Source organism: Aethalodelphis obliquidens, unplaced genomic scaffold (genome assembly GCF_003676395.1).
Source record: "Aethalodelphis obliquidens isolate GAN/ISIS:26980383/991018 unplaced genomic scaffold, ASM367639v1 scaffold1, whole genome shotgun sequence".
NCBI classification, from domain to species: Eukaryota; Metazoa; Chordata; class Mammalia; order Artiodactyla; family Delphinidae; genus Aethalodelphis; species Aethalodelphis obliquidens.
This window is the reverse complement of record NW_020837945.1, coordinates 74,125,450-74,145,746: the sequence shown is the minus strand read 5'-3', so window position 1 is coordinate 74,145,746 and position 20,297 is coordinate 74,125,450. Positions and strand designations below refer to the sequence as shown.

Genomic DNA, 20,297 nt, shown 5'->3' with positions numbered 1-20,297 from the left:
TTAAAAAATCTGTCCAACCTTCTACCAACCCTCCTTGAACTAAATTCCATTTAATTTGTGAGAACCCATCTGATATGGCTTCCCTGATCAATTTGTGGTCAATCTCTTAAAGGATTTCAAAAACTTTTCTAGTTGCAATTGGGTAGTTCATTCAGTCCTGGCACTCATGCTGGCTCCTTCTGAGGAGGGTGGAACAGGGCTGAATTCATGAAGTTCATCAATCCGGTACTATTGCCCACTGCACATTTACGGGTGGCTCCTGCACCACTACTGCCCTGGGGCAGCTCACCAACATCCAAGTAAAAACAGTCTTCATATCTGCAGCCTCCAGCCTTCAAGTGTCGGAGTCTTCCTTTAATTAGTCAGTCTTTAGGTGCAGCTAGACATTTTCTGTACCAGCATCTAAAAGTTTGAAATGCCTCTCTGCACCCTCTTCAAGCAAGCTGAGAAGGTCAACAGATTCCTTCTGCCAAGGAACAGCTAGTTAGACTCCCAAGTGGAGCCCGAGTCCAGATGATTAACACCAGACATATGTTTTTGATAAGTTTCTGCGCTTGGCTCTAATAGAGAAAGCATGTGGGGGCCTTGCTGGCAAGCACACAGGCCATCTTCCCCTTTTAATACAAACAGCAAGCGACCCCTTTGCTTGGTCATGCCCCATTTCCAGGCAAGATGTGGGCTCCAGATAGAAGCAAAAGGGTTGTCTCCGGTTTCAGCTCACATAACCCTCCTTAACAAGTCCTAACTCAAAGCGGACAGCTTTAAACTGTGCCAGGATCTGCAGGGAATTTCTTCCAAATCCCATCACAAAGGCTTGTCAGATTTTGTCAGATTTGGCCAGGTGTTTGACTGCATCCAGGTGTTGGGGAAATGAAAACCACGAGCCCTGCGAGACCAGACACATCAGCGGCGCTGTGGGTCTGGCGGACGCGCCTTCCTCCCCCACCGACGGCCAGTCGTCCTCCCTGCCTGGCCCCTCCCGCCAGCCTCCTCTCACCCCCCTTCTTTTGGAAGGGCTTCTGGGAGGAGAAGGATGAGGCGGGAGAGATCAATCTTTGAAGCCTTCCTAACAAAGATAAAGCCAACGATTTTCTGTCTTGTTTCAAAAGCTTTACCTCTCCCCCACCTAGCTGGCCTTTTCCACAGGCCAGTGTGGAGAGCCGCTCTATCACAGGAATGATCTAGCAGACAGCAGTCAGTTTTCTCAAATACCTTCCACCCAGTTTCAGACCTAGAGTGAGACGTTTAAAAGATACTTTAAAAATTTTGGCTCCTACTTGCATTATTTTGTGTCTGGGAAAGGTGTCCAACACACCTTCCCCCCAGGGAAATACACACATATACACACACAGTCTTCTTTATCATATCATTTTTCTGCTGTTTCTGTCTTGTTTAAACACAAACATAATAACAATTGCTCTTTTAAGACACCCATTCCAAGCTCAAATGCTTCACTTGGTAAATCTGTCCTCTGGCTCCGCTGGAAATGTCCCAGCAGAAATAATGGAGACAACAGGGTCTCATTTTTATAGAAGTACATTTATGTTCTTAAAAATTGACACACACACACAGTGAGATCACTAAATCAACTCAAAACTAAATCTCGTTGTCTTTTCCTGCGCTGAAGGGGAACAACTGAAAAAAATGGATTTTAATTAATATCATCAAAAGCACACATATATGGGGGGAGTGATTAAGGAAAAGAAGTAAACATTTGTTCGTTTGAAAATAATTAGTAGTTTGAAAATGGTCTCTTTTTTTTCCTGAATTTGGGTTTAAACTAGTAGATGAGGCATTTCTGTACAATACAGAAAGAAAGGGGAGACCCTAGGCCCCAATGGGGATTTTCAGGCTCTTGTGTCAGCTCTGCCACCAAACTCACTGTGTCACTTTGGATGAGTCATTTCCCTTCTCTGGAACATTTCCAAGTCCGTAAAATGAGAGGGTTTCTGTCTAAGACCCTGTGCCCTCCTGCACCCAGGCTCTTTCTGGAGTAATTAGCTGGGGGAGAGGAGAAGCTTCAATCTGGCCCCCACCCGATCCTTCGGGCCTGAACTAATTGCACAGCCTCGGGTCGCACCCAGCAGCCCCTCTCCCCCGCCCCCGGGCGGTGACGATGTCTCCTGGAGATCAGGCGCGGCTCCCAGCTCCACGTCCGGATGCTGGCCGCCGGCCTCGCTGCCGCGTGCATTAGCCTCTCAATGGAGACCCTCGGGGCTCCGGCCCCCCGCCGTCCCCGGCAGCATCCGGAGCGGAAAAGGCGCTGAACTAGAAGGGGGCTCTCCTGGGTCTAGACGGGCGCCTTCTCTAAGCGGTGAATTGCCGCGGCTGGGAGGCGCGCCCCATTGCACCCCACGTGTTGCTGGAGTGGGGACCCAGGGGTTAAGCTGGACCCCCTCATCGTCACCGCCGTCCCGGGAAACCTGTCATTAAAGTCAATTAACTTTTCCCACACCCCTTGGCCGGTAACAACCCGCTGCTAGCTTCCTCCCCGGCTCCTAAGTGCAACCAGATGGGCGGCCGAGCTGCCCCCGCCGCGCGCCCGCCGGGGCCGCCAGGGGTTCCAGGGAGGCCGCCAGGGCCCGCGGCCCGGGCGGGGAGCAGGTCGGGGCGGCCACGCCGGGCCAGCCCCGGCGGCCCTGCAGCCAAGGTGGTTTGCTTAGCAGGCCCGGCTGCTTTCTGGCAGGAAATGAATAGCTCCCAGATGAGCTCAGGCAACCTGAGAGGTCGTGAGAACGGCGCGAACCCCCGCCTGTGCAGCCGGCAGCCTGCCAGGCCGCGGGGGGAGCGGGCGGCGGCGGCGGCGGCGGGAGGCCGGGAGGCCCGGCAGGCGGGCGGGCGGCGGCGGGGGGAGAGGGAGGAGGGAGCCGCTGACACACGAGCCCGCGCCCGCTCCCGCTGACAGGCAGGCAGCCGCCCGCGCCCGGCCGCCTCCCCCGCTTCCCCGCCCGGGGCCCCAGCGCCTCCCAAGCAGCAGGCCCTTAGCCGCAGAAACGCGGCCGCCCGGCCCGCCGGGCCCGGGGGTGGGGCCGCCTGCCAGTGTTTTTCCAGTTCCCCCGGTAGCTCCGGGCCGCATTTAGAAGCCGGGAAACTGGGCCGAGGCCAGTGTCAGGGCAGCACAGGCCCTCGCGGCCGCCGGAGCCCTGCCAAGCGGCAGGCCAGGCCTTGGGCGGGGGCGTGGGGGGGGGATGGAGGCGGGGGGGCGGAGGATGGAGGGGGGGCGGAGGATGGAGGCGGCGCGGGGAGCGGTCGGGCAAGGGCGGCTCAGCGCACACCGTCGTCCCAAAAAAGACAGAGCCAACAGACCGCAACTCGCGACTCCGTAAAAAAGGAATCTCATCTTCGAAAACCCATTACCTACTAAGTGCCCAGTAAGCCCCCTGCAAGCGCTAAAAAGATAACACTAAGTGCCACCCAGCCCCTGCCCTCCCAGAGCTCTCAGTTTAGCTGGGAAGACAGACAAACAGCCAAGTGACTCACCCCCGACCTGATGTGGGACGTGCCAGAAAAGAAGTTTCAACAAAGGGCACCTAAGAACAGAGAGATTGATTTCTGATTTGAGAGGAAACCAGGTAAGGTCTTCAGAGAGTTGGCACCTGAAGCGGAGAGGTGACAGATGCGTTCCACAGGAAGAGATGGGAATGGAACTGTGAGGGAAAACGCAGAGAGAGGTAAATATGTAAGTCCAGTTTGGGGGAATTTCAGGAAGTTTGCCATGGTGGTACTGAAATTTTCAAATATGTGAATTGGCTCAGAGGTCAAAAACATAGAGCCAACCAAGGTTGTCTGCTTCAGTCCTTGGACTGCAGAATAGCCCAGAGGTTAAAAGCACATGATCTGGCTTCAGGTTGTTTAGGTTGTAAGTGCAGGCAAATTACTTATCTTCTCTGTGCTTCCTTTGTACTGTACGTGTCATTTGTACCTCACAGGGTGGTACGGCATAGGGTTGTGAAGATGAAATGCATAAATGCAGGCAAAGCATTTAGCTTGGCATGTAAGCCCCCAGTGCATGTCAGCTATTAATGATTCCTAAGCCACAGTGAGGGATGTTCACCAAACGGGAAAGCCAGCCCTGGCCTTTGCCCAGTGATTTCAGGAGCTGCTTGTAATTGCACCGGGCCCCATGTGAGAGCACCACTGCCTCTTCCCTAGGTTCTGAATTTCATGTATGCATTCAATAATTATTGAACCAGGTACCATGGAAATAAAGGGAAAAGAAAGGCATGATCTCTGTAGCTATAAAGCTCACAGTCTAGTAGGCCCAACAGACTAGTTTAAAAACAAAAATGAATTACTCTATGTTAAGTGTCATAAAAGAGGAGTAGTGTACACTGGTGGTACAAAAAGATGGTGACACATTGTAACAGGTAACTTTTGCGGCCTCCAAATCATGATTAATTTTTGTATAAATTTTTGTGACCATAGAAAGTGCTGGTATAGTAAATAACTAGTCAAATTCTACCTAAGAAAAATTAGTGTCAAATGGTTAATTTTAAGATTAATCGTTTTACAATACTAATATCTTTTGAATGAGCAGAGTCACCTTGATATGGTCAAGGAATGCACTGGGAGTCAGGGAATCCTGGTTCCAAACTGGCCACTGCCTGTGAGATGCTAAGCAAATCCTCTTAAGTCTCTGGTCTTCAGTTTCCTCACTGACAAGGTGAGAAGCTTAGACCAGAAGTCTCTGAAGTCCTTCTCAAGTCCGCAGTCTGTGATTATCTCCTCAGCATGCTTCCGTGTGCCTCTGCATCTTGACACTTGTGATGGGGCTACAAGAACCCCAAGATTTTGAAACAGACCTGAAGCATGGGCCCTGTACTTCCACTGTTGCAAGGAAATAGGCCACATGTTTTCTTGGAGACCTGCTGTGTTAGTGAGAATCGTGTTCCCTGTGTGACCCATCAAAGGAAGACTACATCTAACAGGATAGATGTATCTAATATCTGCCACTAAGACCCTATCCTTCGCTGTGATATCTTGTTATCTTACTTGGAAAACAGAATAGCAAGAGTTAAAAATGCCATCACTTTCCCTCTTCACCCTAAGCACTTTCTCCCCACCCCCCTTCACTTGCACACTTCTTTTCTGAAAAGAGAATGTGGTCTGTTGATTACCAGACTCTCTCCATTTAGGAAACATATTTCCCCAGCTGGTTAGAGTTTTTCCACTAGTACACTTACTGAAGTAACTAAACTTACTGAATTAGTCTGGTTAAACAAGAAGAAATTAGTGAAGTCAGTCTGAATTAGTGAAAAATCTGAATTTTAAATATCCAATAGGAGGAAGAACAGCAAACTTGGCAAATACTTGTAGTGAGTCTGAATTCATAGTTTACAGAAAGACTTGCTTTCATAAAACTAATGCACTAAAGTCATTTAAAGACTGTATTCTCTTAAGCAGGTTAAACATAGCTCTTCAGTATTATTTATACTATAAATCTCTATAGTAAGAATAAGAACAGCCATGATTTGCAGCTCAAGTAAATAATTGAAGTCTAAATTAATAATAAGGCTTGGGCTTCCCTGGTGGCGCAGTGGTTGAGAGTCCGCCTGCCGATGAAGGGGACACAGGTTCGTGCCCCAGTCCAGGAAGATCCCACATGCCACGGAGTGGCTGGGCCCGTGAGCCATGGCCGCTGAGCCTGCGCGTCCAGAGCCTGTGCTCCGCAACGAGAGAGGCCACAACAGTGAGAGGCCCGTGAACCGCAAAAAAAATTTTTAAAAATAAGGCTTTACTGCAGCTATTCTTTCTATGTCTGGATATGTTTCCAATTGTAATTTGCCTTTAGTGAAGCAGGGATCAATGAATCTTCTCTTTTTTTTTTTAGAATTGCAAGTATCAATGATAGCGATGTTATTTAAGGAACATTCTTTGTAGTTTACTATTTTGTTATTCACAAATGTGATCTGTTTTCATGTTAAACTAATTCTGCTAGTTTAGTCATCAATATGAGACATGAAATTTATAAATCCAGTTGAGAAAACCTCCAGCCTAGAGAAAAATTACTTCAGTTGACAAACAACACCACCACCCTAACCTTGATGTTTTCTGTGACGTAGTTTCTCTTCTATCAGCTTTTCCCCTAAGCCATAAATTTGTCCCTAAGGCATCAGAATGTAAAACAGGGATATTATTCCTTAAGGGGGCCAGGAGAGGGTAAAGGCCACGTCAAATCAGTTTCAGAAGCAAGTACCATATATGACGTTTAGGAGTAAAAGTAAGTAAAAGTACTCGAGGCATTTCTTCATTTTAGTGAATACCCAATAGATATCTGGGGTCAGGGATGAGATACAAACCATAAAGGAAGGCTTCCTTTACCCCAGATTTGTGAAGAACAAATACTTTTGAACATAAGTTATTCTTTCCTGTGTCTGTTCCGTAATTAGGACCCATAAGATTATTTTTATACGAATAGAATCTTGAAGGATCAAACAGATATTTCCCTTAAAACTCTGTATAACAAAGTAATTGTGGAATTGCCCATTAATACCTTACAGAGGAGAGAAAGCCTCTAAAAAACTCTGAAACCAAAGGCTCGTTTGGATTATTTTTGTTTTCTTATTTTGGATTTGGGGGAAGGGCACGATGGGAAAGGAGCATAATGTATGATCATCTAGAGAACTTGGAAACCACTGTGATCTCCTTGAGGTTTCATTTTAAGTGCAAACCAGGGAGTATCCATCCAAAGAAGAGACATTTTGAAACAGTTTAATGCTGGGAGCAGTTCATAAAGGATAACTTAAAATGTCATTCTTGCCTCAAATATTCGCACAGCTCCTATACAAAGACCTGAGGCTATAGTCATATTTACATGCATGTGATAGTTTAAAAATAGAAGTTGGATTTCAAACAATTGATCATCTTGAGACATAGCAACTGGTTTCTCACCTATGTGGGGTTGAATTCAACTTATTATTATTTTTTAAATAAATTTATTTATTTTTGGCTGTGTTGGGTCTTCATTGCTGCGTGCGGGCTTTAGTTGCTGCGAGCGGTGTGCGGGCTTCTCTTTGCGGTGGCTTCTCTTCTTGTGGAGCATGGCTCTAGGTGCACAGGCTTCAGTAGTTGTGGCACATGGGCTCAGTAGTTGTGACGCGCGGGCTCTAGAGCGCAGGCTCAGCAGCTGTGGCTCACCGTCTTAGTTGCTCCGGGGCATGTGGGATCTTCCCTGACCAGGGCTTGAACCCGTGTACCATGCATTGGCAGGGGGGTTCTTAACCACTTCGCCACCAGGGAAGCTCCTCAACTTAACTTTTTAAAAGCCAAGTTTTCATGTTCAGCGTACAGCCTCCAGCCACGGGTTCAGATCTTGCTCTGTGCTGCCCCTCATCTGATGGAGTCCCTCCTCAGCCTTTCCACTGTTCTCTCTGGAAACTTGTTCTCTTAAATAAATGCCCCTCTACCTGCAGCCTTGGTATGAACACCCCCGCCCCCCTGCACTGCCTGGTTCTGCTTTTCTTTTGAGCCTACTGGCTGGGTGACACATCATTTTGCCCACTCCACGTGTGAGTAGGGTAGGAAGCAGGGTAGGGGAATGAGGGGTGCGGGTCCCAGGGCTGCAGAGTGAGGACCTATTCCCAGTGCCATCCCCGCCCCCCCAAACACCCTTGCCCAGACAGGGCTTTTCCTTCCACTGGGAAAAGTGTGGTGTCATCCAGCTCTCCCGCTCCTTGGTTGTCAGGTCCTGGTCAGCTCTCCTTCTGACTGGTCCCGCCTCCTCCCCTTAAGCTTATCTCCACCTGGCTCCATCCTTCCCTTCTTTCTCAGGGACTGCACTCTGGATGCCTTTCCCCTTTATCAGGGACGTGGCCCACAAAACACCTGAACACCTTATTCCTGAATTTGCAACCTCCTTTACATTTTTTCCTTTTTCCTCAGCATATAAATACATTTATTTTTCCACCGTCTTTCAGAGCCAGCTTCTGCCACCCTGCACTCCTCTTTCCACCCGTGACTGCCCTCCTCCCTTCTCACCAAGGACCCTAGACTCTAGTTCTAGCTTGTAGCCTCTCCTGCCTCACTTCTCTCTCACTGTTACCCCTGCAGCCAGGCTTCTGAATGCCCCTCCCTCTCTGAACAAATCAGATGGTCCCTCTTTTGTTCTTTCCTCTGTCGACATTTGTGAGGTTCTGACCATGTGCAGACTCCATCCTGGACATTCTCTCCTTCCTTAGCCCCCCTGACGCCTCTTTTTCTTGACTTCCTCCAACCTCTCTGGTGACTTCTCAACAACTATCATGGGATTTTTTCCCCACGACCTACGCATTAAGGTTGCTGTCCCTGAAAAGTCTGTGTCCTTTTCCTTTTGTCACTCGTCACCCACCACAGTGACTGGCGTCTGCATGAAGACCACCACCAAATCTGGTATCTTCAATCCCAAATTCTGTCCTGAGCTCCAGACCGTGGACCTAGCCACCCACGGGCCATCTCCACATGAAAGTCAGTAGGTCCCCAACTCTGCGAGGTGTCCTACCCCTGTCTTCCCAGGCTTAATACGTCTTCCTCAACCCCATCACCGATCTCCTCCCTGCATCCCACAAGACACCAGGAACCATCAGGCTTCCCTGTTGTTTGAATCTCAGCCCCCTTTGTCATTGCCTTTGTGCAGGAGCTTCGAGGTTTTTGCTTTCACCTCCTTCAGTCTTGCCTCCCTCCAACCCATCAAGCACACTCCAGTCACGTAGCCAAACAACCACGACACCGAGAGAAAACTCCCAAAGGCTTCTTATTGCCTCCACCTCTGGAGAAAGTCGCGTGATTTGCTCCTGACCTACCCTCCTGCCTTATACCCTACAAGAAGTCAGCATCCCATCCATGATTCCCCTGCACGCAAAGCTGCACCAGTGCCATGAGCCCTCCATCCCTTTACACACACCGTCCCTGCGCCGGAAGCATCACTCTTCTACCTCTCCATCCAGAGACCTCCTACATAGGCATCCTTCAAGACTTTGCTCAATTCACCTGCTTCCAGAAACCCATCCTGACCCCTCCCTGTCCCTCTCACCCCCTCCTGGAGCATTCAACACAGCACTGATGATACTGGATTATAGTGTCTCTTTATCTCTCTGCCCAACCCAGACTGTGCAAGTTTTGGAGGCAAAAACAACATATTTTTTCTCTACTCACAGCATGTGGCACAATGCCTGCCATATAGAAATCCTTCAGGAAGCTACACATTACTAGTAGAAGAAGAAGGAGGATATTAATAAAAATAACAACTCACATTTGAATAATACTTTAAGTCTCACAAAATGCTTTCTCAAACACTCTCTCATTTGATACCAAAAGCAATCCATGTAGGTAAGTAGGACTGAAAATGTTATTCTCGTAGCAAATGTGGATAATTTGTCTCAAAGAGAGGAAATGGTTTGGCCAAGGTGGCAGCTAGAGAGTGACAGAAACCTGCTCTCCTCCTGCTTTGCTGCCTCGGATGTGTAACTGAATCTCTTAGGGCACAAGAAGCGCAGGTCCGTTCCATCCTCCTGTCTATCGAGCAGCAGAAGAACTAATGCAATCGAAGCCAAGGTCTTTTTTACACGGAAAGCTTAATGATTCTCAATGGAAAAGAATCAAAAAAAAGAATATAGATATATACATAAATATATATGTATAACCGAATCACTTTGCTGTACACTTGAAACTAACACAATAATGTAAATCAGCTATACTGCAATAAAAAAATAAACAAACTGGGCTTCCCTGGTGGCCCAGTGGTTGAGAGCCTGCCTGCCAATGCAGCAGTCACGGGTTCGAACCCTGGTCTGGGAAGATCCCACATGCCGCGGAGCAACTGGGCCCGTGAGCCACAACTACTGAGCCTGTGCGTCTGGAGCCTGTGCTCCGCAGCAAGAGAGGCCGCGACAGTGAGAGACCTGCGCACCGCAATGAAGAGTGGCCCCCGCTTGCCACAACTAGAGAAAGCTCTCGCACAGAAACGAAGACCCAACACAGCCAAAAATAAATAAATATAAAAAATAAACAAACTGGGTGGAACAACAACAAAAAAAAAGCTTAATGATTCTCAGCACAAATGAATTGCCAGGAACTTTTCAGAACCAAAAATTATAGAGAGAGAATGGGAAAATAAATCCTAAACTTTAAGAAGTAAGAAAAGTATCCAGTTTTTTTTTTTTTTTTTTGGTACGCGGGCCTCTCACTGTTGCGGCCTCTCCCGTTGTGGAGCACAGGCTCCAGACGCGCAGGCTCAGCGGCCATGGCTCACGGGCCCAGCCACTCCGCGGCATGTGGGATCCTCCCGGACCGGGGCATGAACCCGTGTCCCCTGCATCGGCAGGTGGACTCTCAACCACTGCGCCACCAGGGAAGCCCAAAAAGTATCCAATTTTGAAGATCATATTTGTGTGGCTGGTTTGAGAGTCATTCTTTAATAGGTGAATGAATCGCACCATGACCCAGAGAAACCAGTGGGTAAAAGCACCTAAGGGTGTAACAGGGGGTTCCGAAGCACCAGACCTGGGGGGGGCCACACCAGAACAGCTGCTCATACAGGGCGGCTATCTGCAACAAGATCAATACAGTCTCTGTAAGCAAAATGTCCCAGAGCCACGAAGCAGTTTCTGAATTTCCAGGTATAGTTTGTTTGGGCTTTTCTTTCCTGTCTGTGACTGCTGGGGTTTGCATCCAGGTTTTGTGGTAGATCAAAATGAGCATGTATTACCTGAGGGGTTTCTTTAGAAGAGACAGTTTGTTGAGGTCACCTGCAGCTCAGGATGCGATACCGGAAACCAGGGGCATACGGCACCAGTGGGTCACCGGCCCACAGAATAGCTCTTCATTGCAGCTGGCTAGTCATTCACCAGGGATTCGTGTAGCCCCTACTTTGTGCCAGGCGCTCTTCCAGGCACCAGAGTTTCTGCAGTGAACAGGACAGGCAGGCCACAGCTCTCAGTGAGCACGTATCCCACTGCGGAGAAGACAGTTAAGAAAAACAAAAGAAATAAATAAAAGAGAGACCGTCAGCTCATGATAAATACTATGAAGAAACTAAAATCCGGTGCTGTGATAAAAGGGACGGAAGTTTGGCTGGGGGTCTAATTTGGGATGGATGATCAGGGAAGGCCTCACTGAGGAGGTGACTCCTGAAGCCAGGAAGGCCAGTAAAACAAAAAGCCCAACCTGATTTTACAGGTCCGAAAATGTGACCTCTGGCCAGCCAGGGCAAGGTTTGTAAATGGCTGACCATGGTGCCCGGGGCCACAAAGAGGACCAGTGTCACTTGCTGCTGTTTCATGAATACAGTTACTAAAAACTTCTCCCAGTTTGCAAAGCACTTGAAATATTCGAGATAGAAGCTAATTCAAAGAAAACGGATGCAATTCCTTTGTTTCCTGTGGGAAGAAGTGGGGTGTATGGCGTGAGCTTTGGTTTTGTATCCATGTGTTCGTTCCATAGATAATCCTCTGGGCTTTCACCTTGCACACGGTGGTGGACTGGGAACCCTGGGGATGCAGTGATGAACAGACGTGAAGGCCTTCAGGAGGTCACAGTCTAGAGAGAGCCATGGTGTATGGACCATATTGGAGGAAAAGTGCTGAAAGCCGTCATCCCAACACCCCACCCCGGTCTAGCCAGGAGCCCTTCTCCATGGTTCTGTACTTCTCCATTCATTCATTTGTCGAACATTTATTGTATACCCATTATGTGCCAAGCCTAGAGATACAAAGGAGAATAAGGCAGATGGGGGTTCCTGATTTCTCAGGACTTAAGTCGTAGCCAGGAGGAGAGAGACAATAAAACATTAAACAAAGAAATTAACAAGGTAATTTCTAAACTGATGAAGTCTTCTGAGGAACATAAAATAGGGCATGAGCTAGCATGTTGGTGGGGGAGGGAGGAGTCCTCTGGAGAAGACTGAAGGGTGGGAGGATCCAGCAAGTTAAGATCTCAGGAGAAAACATGACAGGCGGGGCCACGGTGGGGGCAAGTCCAGCAGCAGGAAAGAGCAATGGCGTGCCAGGGGAACAGCAAGGCCAGTGTGCCTGAAACATGCTGACCAAGGGGAGTGGGGCCCTCACTCAGCCTCAGAAAGCCTGGCAGGTCACATGGGGCTTTGATGGTCTCAGTGAGGAATTTGGGTCCGACCCTAAGAGCAATGGGAAACCACTGGAGCCGCGATGCCCCATAGAGATCAAATGTGAGCCATGTGTGCGATTTAAAATGTTCTAGTAGCCACATTTTTTAAAAGTACAAAGAAACATTATTAATTTTAATATTTTATTTAACCCAATATATCCAAAATATTACTTCAACATGTAATCAATGTGCAAAATTATGAATGGGATATTTTACATTCTATTTTGGGGAACTAAGTCTTTGACATAGGTGTCTGTGTGATACTGACAGCAATTCTCCACTCAGACCAGCCACATTTCAAGTGCTCAGTAGACACCTGTGGCCAGTGGCTGCCATCCTGGCCAGAGCAGCACTGGAGGGTCTAATGATAATCGTCTTCCCATATAGCCAGGCTCAGGGCTATCTTTCATTTCTCCCTTCCCCTCACACCTACCTGCCATCATCATCCACCAGGAGCTTAGATAGTTCCCTCTCAAACCACCACATCTATCCCAACATCTACCCCAGCTCAACTGTCTTCAATATTTTGCACATCAGTTATTGCTACATCCTCAGAATTGGCCTTTTTGCCTTTGCTCTATCTCCACCAATCTCTTGCCGCCGGACTACTGATGTTTCTGCTAAGACACAGCTCCCTCTTCTCCCTTTTCCCCCGGCAAATCTTCCATAGCTCCCACTGCCCTCACATAACACAGTTAAAACCCAGGTCCTACTTGGTCCACTTCATCTCACTTGCACCAGTGACTTATGCAAGGAATGAAACTCATGTAATTTTATTTCCCAGAATATCCTTAAACACTATGAACAGTTGTAAAAACATTGAAAGCTTTCAGGCTTTTGTTTCCATTGATTATTCCCCTTTAATAGTAATTTTTCTCTCTGTACAGAAGTGTTCTCTATTTTTTTCTTATTTGATAGTTTTTATTTTGTGAAGATTTTTTTTTCTCTTAAAGGCAATTCCCGTGACCTGCGACATTTGGATACGAGTTGCCTACGTATTGCTTGATTTCTTGGTAGTTCTCATCCCACAAGCCAACTGCAAACGTGATACGTGGCAAATATACATCATCAGGATAACGTACATAATCACATGGGATGTGTGTGTATATAAACGTTTAAGCGAAAGTAAATTTAATTGTGCTTTGAACCACCTATGACGTCACTTGAAATTGCAAGAAACTCTATGAGCTATAACAAGTCCAGGCTGGGAATCTCTAAAATCTTCCTTGACTTTGGTTTTGATCTTGTAAGAACAACTGAGCTGCCATCTTTGAAGTACGGTTGAAGGCCATTCCTCGTGTTTTTCTTTTTCCCCTTGGTTTAAGTAGCTGAATATGTAAGCTGAACATTTAAGTAGCTGAATATGTAATTTTTGCAGACCCCACTCCAAAAGAACCATCAAAACCAAGATTCACATGATGCCCACATGTCCACACGACTGCTCTTGACTATGGATGTGAGATATTAACTCCAGAAATAGACTGGATGTGAACCGAGCCATAAATTGCTATTGAAGGAAGTTTGCGCTTACATCCCTGGAAAGTAATATTAAAAGGCCAGGGGTTCACAAGCCTGCTGCAGCTGGAGTCCCCTAAATCTTGTCTATCAACTTGATTTGGCTTGATTCTAATTTGGTTTGAGAGCCTACTTCTGTTCTTTGCATGTATTTGAGCATAAATGAAGGTCTAATAGTACTTTTTGCTTGTCTAACAGGCACATAATGTCACTTCTCCTTGCCAGACCGTGGGGTCCAGGGCTTTTCTAAGAAAATCCACCAGCAAAGCTCGTACAACGTGTGGCTCCCCAGGCTGCCTCGAGTTCTGGTCTCCAGTTTTCGTATTTCCTCCCAGCATTAAACTCTTACTCAGCACCTACTGTGTGCGCGCACTGTGTCACTGTGGAGAGACACAAGAATGAGACACTAGTCTCTCCATCTCTGGAGGATTGAGGTATAAATAAAATATTTTCCAAAGGGGGGCCCCTAAGGTGATTCAAACAAAATGAGAGCTTCTTTTTTGAAAGGCTGGCATGCCAGCCAGTTTGGAAGTTGAGAGCAGAGGGAGAAGTGAAGAGGTTAGAAGTCCCAGGGCTGGGTGTGGTTTCCAGAGGGAGGGCAGAGAAAGGCTAGGTCTGACCGGTTTCATGTGCTAATGAGTCAGAGCCATCAATCAATTCTTGTCCAGGAAAGGTGCCTCTTGAAATCCCCTGGAGGGGGCCAGGTGGAGCCAGAGCCTGACCTGGAGGCCTCGGCAATGTCACTTGCCCTCATTTAACTCCAGTTTCTTTATCTGTAAAATGGGAACATTGGATCATATGGTCCCAGGAGTCCTCCCAGTAGGCCTGCCCCCCTGGATGAGGGTCGATACATGTGGACAGTGTGGACTGTGGGAGTATTTATGCCAGATGTTGCAGTTAGATGGCTGTGTTCCATGAGTTGCAAGTCTACATTATCTGCCCCCAGACACAGAGCCCCTTTCAATTGCTCTTTTCTCCACCCTCGTCCGGAATCTCTGCCCACTCCTATTTCTGCCTCGTTTGTTTCCCTCTACCCCGCTCTGTTTGGTTCATGTTTCATTCAATCATTCAACAGCTACGTTTAGCACCTTACCATGTAGTGGGCACTACATCAGGTACCCCTCTCTCTCCCAGCCCCACTCTGGGGTGAACTTCCAAGTGGAAAGGGAAGAAGAGATGGCAGGGAGACTGGGCTGTCCTGCACAGTCAGGCTGGTCCCAGGAACCTGATGTTGGGCTCCTGAGCTCCAGGGAGGGCCCTGCCACGCTGTGCGTGGGTCACACGGCAGCAGCCATCTGTTTCCTGGATTCTCGCCAGATTCCCTGGAGGGTGAGGGGAGTTCCTGTTAACCGGGTCCTACTACACTCTGAAAAGCTCAGCCTTTCGAAATGAAACGGCCACTCCCTCCTCCTGCCCCACTCCTCCCTCTCCAGTGCTTCTCCCTCTTGCGTTACAACCGTTTCAGGCCCTTTGGCCTCCTTATGCTTGAGGATATTTGGGGTTTGTTGATGGGCCCAGAGAGGAGGCAAGTGACCCCAAGAAGTGGAGGGGCGAGTGTGGGCGTGACAAGCCTCAAGGAGAGGGCACTGGCCCCCCAGCAGAAGGTTAAAGCTGAGTGAGGAAGTTGTGCTGGGGGAGGGACATCCGATGGAGTGAGGCCCCTGGTGAGGCCTGACGGTAGCTGAGTAACTAGGTTTCGGGGTTCAGGTTACCTGACAGCAGCTGGCATTTCTCTGCCACCTCCAAGTCACCTGCTCTCCCCTCCCTGTGGCTTCTATTTCTTTGAGCTGGGAGGGGCTGTTCTGGAATCTCGCTGAGACTCAGAGCTGGAGGACACCTACCTCAAGGGCACCAGGGCGAGCCCCCCTCCCCGCTCCATGGACCAAGGGGCGGGCCTAGGTCCCACCCCACCCGGAGACTGACATCTCCGTGAGGGGCGCCATCACCTTTCCTTCTGTCCTGTGGGAGTCCCATCTCATTTTTCTTGCTCCTGAAGAGTGTTCCCGCATGTAAGTAAGGAGGTGGTGAAGGCCGGAAGGGGGAGTGTTGAACCAGGGACCCAGGGCTGCCCAGAGTTGCTGCAACTTCCGAATGAGAGAAGAAAATAAAATCTCTGAGTTGGGGTGAGGAGGGCTGTTTCAGAAAGAAATGAATGGCGATGAGAGTGGGAGGGTGGGTGTGGAGCGAGAGAGAGGGAGAGGGAGTGAGAAAGAGAGTGATTTACGGTATTCTGAGAGCAAAACGTTAGCCTCTGGTCCCTTGCCACAGCCTGAGAATCTCTGCATCTCAATCTCTCTCACTTTCCTCACTTCTCCTGCCCCACACCCCTCTCCCTCTCTGTCTTCTTTTGCTTCAGTGGTTTGTGTTATCATTTGCCAAGCTCCTTGGGACCTGGTGTGTACTTCAGCCCAGCTCTAAGTCTTCCCCCGACTCCAGGAATGGTACTCGTAAACCACTGAGAATGGAGCCCTCCTCACCAGAAACAGCACACGGGCTTCTGCTCAGCCTCTGTGGCCTTGGACCAGCTCTTGGGATGGGCTCCTGTCTGGAGACAGGCACCCACACAGCCTGCCTCACAGACGCTGGCCCGGCCGGCCTGGGGAGCCTCTACCTCCCAGGGGAACTGGCAGGCCATGCCCACCGCCACCCCTCACCCAGGGCTAAGCCAGGTCCAAGGCACAAGGCTTCTCTCCCTGGGGACCAACCACACAACTCAGTGACCTTGAGAAAGTTATCTTTGTCTCTACAGACTTCCCTTTCTCTGTTTCAGAGACTTAACTTAACGCAGCTTAATTCATAAAGAAGCTGCATGGAAAAAGACTGACCTGTCCTGAAGTGTTTTGGCTTCCTGAGAAGAGCCCAAGGTTCCAGGAAACCTCCTTGAGCCACATAGACGCATGTGCGCACAGACACATGCACGGTGCACAGGTCAGCTCCCGTGCTCCCTTCGCACCACACCCATTCCCAGACAGGGTTGGAGTGCGGGGGCCGGGGACGTCGTTTGTGCGCTACTGGATCCCGTGCAAAGTAGTGCTTGGAATAAAGTTAATGCTCAATAAATATGTATTGAATGAATGAGCTTGGCACATACTGCCTGTGTCCCCTCCCTGTGCCAGTCACCATGCCCTCAAGTTGTTCCCAGTCGAGGAGAGAGACAACCATGTAAACAAATACAGCCAACACAGAGTGATAAGGGCCACCAGGACAGAAGAGAATGCAGGGCACGGGAAGGCTCAGAACAGAGAGATTGGCTCTGCCCTGGGGAGGGGTGGTTGTGCTGGGGAGACAGGGGTGTGGAGGTTCTGAGCATTGCAGGAAAGGTGGGATTTCATCAGTTGGACAAGAGGGGCAGGGGCTGGTGGCAGATATCTTCCAGCAGAGGGAAAACATGTTCAAAAGCACAGAGCCCTGAACCAGCATGGAAGAGTCATGACACCCACGAATCGTCCCTCCCCGGAGCTGGACCACAGGAGGGAGGCAGGGCACTAGGAGATGAGCAGGGGAGGCTGGAGGCTGGAGAGGAGGGCTGGTCATTGTGTCTCAATACTTTCAAGTGATTCCTATACTGAACTTCAACATTCTTCTTGGACCCTTAAAGTGTAATAATCTTACTCATCTCTCTGCTGATTGAGAGACTGTATAAACATGACGGGTGTACAAAACCTCCACAGTAACTCTGAGACTGCCTGTCTCCACATCAGCGTCTGTATGTTGGAAAGCATTACTTAGGAGGACCGTTTAATTTATCATTCAAACTGGTTCACTCTGGGGAGTGAAAAGGGTCGCTATGAATAACTGCACCAGGGCAACAAGCAAGAACTAGGACCATTCTGGGCAAATCAGGATGTCAGGTCACCCTAGCTAAAGGTCTTAGGCTGAGTTGAAGGGTTTTATAGAGGTAAACAGTGTGATCAGATTCATGTTATTGGAATTGAGTTACCGTCTCACTTTCATTTCTTCACAGAACAGAGGGAGTAAGAGGATAAGGACGGTTCAGATGTTCTCGGAGGCCCTTTCCAGCTTTGGCATTCTATAAATCTGTTTGGTAGGCATTTGAACAGTAAGAAGGGTTGGATAAAACATAACCTCAAGGAAGTTTTGGGGGTGGACTGCAATTCAACCTAAACTGTGAAGAGCCATACCAATATCCTGTGTTTCTAGTTGAAACCCAATGAATGTATCCAAGAAAAACACTCCCAAGGAAACTCCACTCATCCCCCGATCCAGGAAGGGAAAGACGACGCCCATGAAAACATTCCATTGAAATTAAAGCCCTGCTGCCAATCAACCTCTCCCACAAGTCCTAGCCCTCCCTCCCCTGGGACTCTGGTAGCAAGCAGGTGAGATGTGAGGGAATCTGTATAAGGATGTGAGCATGAAATGCTTCAGTTCGTGCGGTCGGCTCAACTGCCGTAACAACACTCTCCCTCTAAAAAACACTGTCTCAGAGAAAAAATCTTCATGGCTCTTCATTGCCTAGAGAATTAAGCACAAACTCTTCAACTTCCATTTCAAGGTCCTCTACAATATGAAGACAAGCCACTTCCTTCATGCACCTCTTCTTACAATCTAATTGGGCTTTGTGATGGGCACACGTCATATTACTCTCTCCAGGTGCTAACTCAAGTTATCTACACCCTACTTATCAACATTACATCATTAAATTTCATCTCTTCCATGAAGCTTGTCTTTCCTCCTCCCTCTCTTCTTTTCTTTCAAGTTACTTAAACACTTATCTTTCAAGATACGTATATACTATTCTTCTAAATAAAGGTATACTTAATGAGTGCTGGTATCTATCTCTGAATCCTCTTTCCTAAGGAACTGACAACAAGTGCGGTTTAAAGAGGTTTCGATTCGCTTCTATGTGTCCCACAGTAGGCTATTTATGTCCAGTTTGAAAATGCAAAGGAACTAGAATTAGCCAAAGACTTTTGAAAAACTACAAAGTTGGAGGATTATAGTATCTGATTTCGAGACTTATTTGAATGCTACAGTAATCAAGACAATATGATATTTGTGCTGCAATGAGCAAATAGGTCAATGGAGCAGAGAATCCAGAAGTAGACCCCACATATATAGTCAACTGATTTTTGACAGACAGGTGAAAACAATTTAATGAGGAAATGTTGATCTATTCAACAAATTGTGCTGGAACATTTGGATGAACAATGCAAAAAACAAACAAACAAAAGACCTTTGATCTATACTTCACGTCACATTGAAGAAAGAACCCAAAACAGATCTTCGTCTAAATATAAAACCTGAAACTATAAAATTTCTACAAGAAATATAGGAGAAAATCCTTGTGGCCCAGGGTTAGGCAAAGATCTCTTAGATACAACACAAAAAAGCATAGTACATTGCAAAAAATTAATAAATTAGACTTCACCAAAATTAAGAATGTCTCTTCAAAAGACACTGTTTTGAGAAATTAAAAAAGAAAAACACTGGTGAAAAAGAGAAAAAAGAATTTGGAGAAAATATTCGCAAATCACAGATTTGATAAGAGAACTGTATCTAGATTATATAAAGAACTTTCAAAACTCAATAATAAGAACAAACAAACCAATTACAAAATGGGTAAAAGAGTTAGATTCTTCATCCAAAAAGAATATGGATGGCAAACAAGCACATGAAAAGACGTACATTCTTAGTCATCAGGGAAATGCTAATTAAAATCACAGTGAGATATGCCTCCATGACACACCCACTAAAACCAGTCAAAAACTAAAAAGGCTGACTGTATTAGGTGTTGGAAAGGATGTGGAGTAACCAGAACGCACACACCACTGGAGAGAATGTAAAATGGTACAACCACTTTGGAAAACAGGTTTTTAAAAACTTAAACCTATGCCTAACATATGATCCAGCCGTTCCACTTCTAGGTATTTACCAAGAGATAGGAAAGCATATGTCCTTACAAAGACTTATCCATAAATATTCAAGGCAGCTTTATTTGTAACAACCAAAAACTGAAAACAATACAAATGTCTATCGATAGGTGAATGGATAAACAAATTTTAGTATATCCATACAATAGACTACTGCTCAGCAAGAAAATGGGAAAACGTGTTGACCCAGAATAGTTATGCTGAGTGAGAGAAGTCAGAAAAAGAAGAGTACATCCTCTATGATTCCACTTATATAAAATCTACAAAATGCAAACTAATCTATAGGGACATAGGCAAATCAATAACTGCCTAGAGACTGGGGGAGAGGTACAGAGAGGGTGCTGGAGAGGACAGAGAGGGATCACAAAGGGAGAAGGGGAAACTTTTGAGGGTGATGGATATATTCACTATCTTGATTGTGGTGATGGTTTCCTGAGTGTACACATGTGTCAGAGCTTACCAAATTGTACACTTTTTTACATACATTTTTAAAATTGAAGTATAGTTAATTTACAACGTCTTGTTAGTTTCAAGTGTATAGCAAAGTGATTATATGATAGGAAACATATATATATGTTCTTTTTCATATTCTTTTCCATTAGAGGTTATTAGAAGATATTAAGTATAGTTCCCTGTGCTATACAGTAGGTCCTTGTTGGTTATCTATTTTATATATAGTAGTGTGTATCTGTGAATCCCAAACTCCTAACTTATCCCTCCCCCACCTTCCCCTTTGGTAACCATAAGTTTGTTTTCTATGTCTGTGAGTCTGTTTCTGTTTCATAGATAAGT

General features: G+C 47.2%; 1 long non-coding RNA gene across 1 annotated transcript; it reads left to right on the top strand.

Moving 5' to 3' along the window:
* Positions 1-3,287: 3,287 nt before the first annotated feature.
* LOC113621591 (uncharacterized) lies at positions 3,288-19,951 on the top strand. Its single transcript, XR_003433230.1, has 3 exons — positions 3,288-3,671; positions 11,416-14,045; positions 17,576-19,951. It is a non-coding gene; the product is annotated as an uncharacterized LOC113621591 (long non-coding RNA).
* Positions 19,952-20,297: the final 346 nt, after the last annotated feature.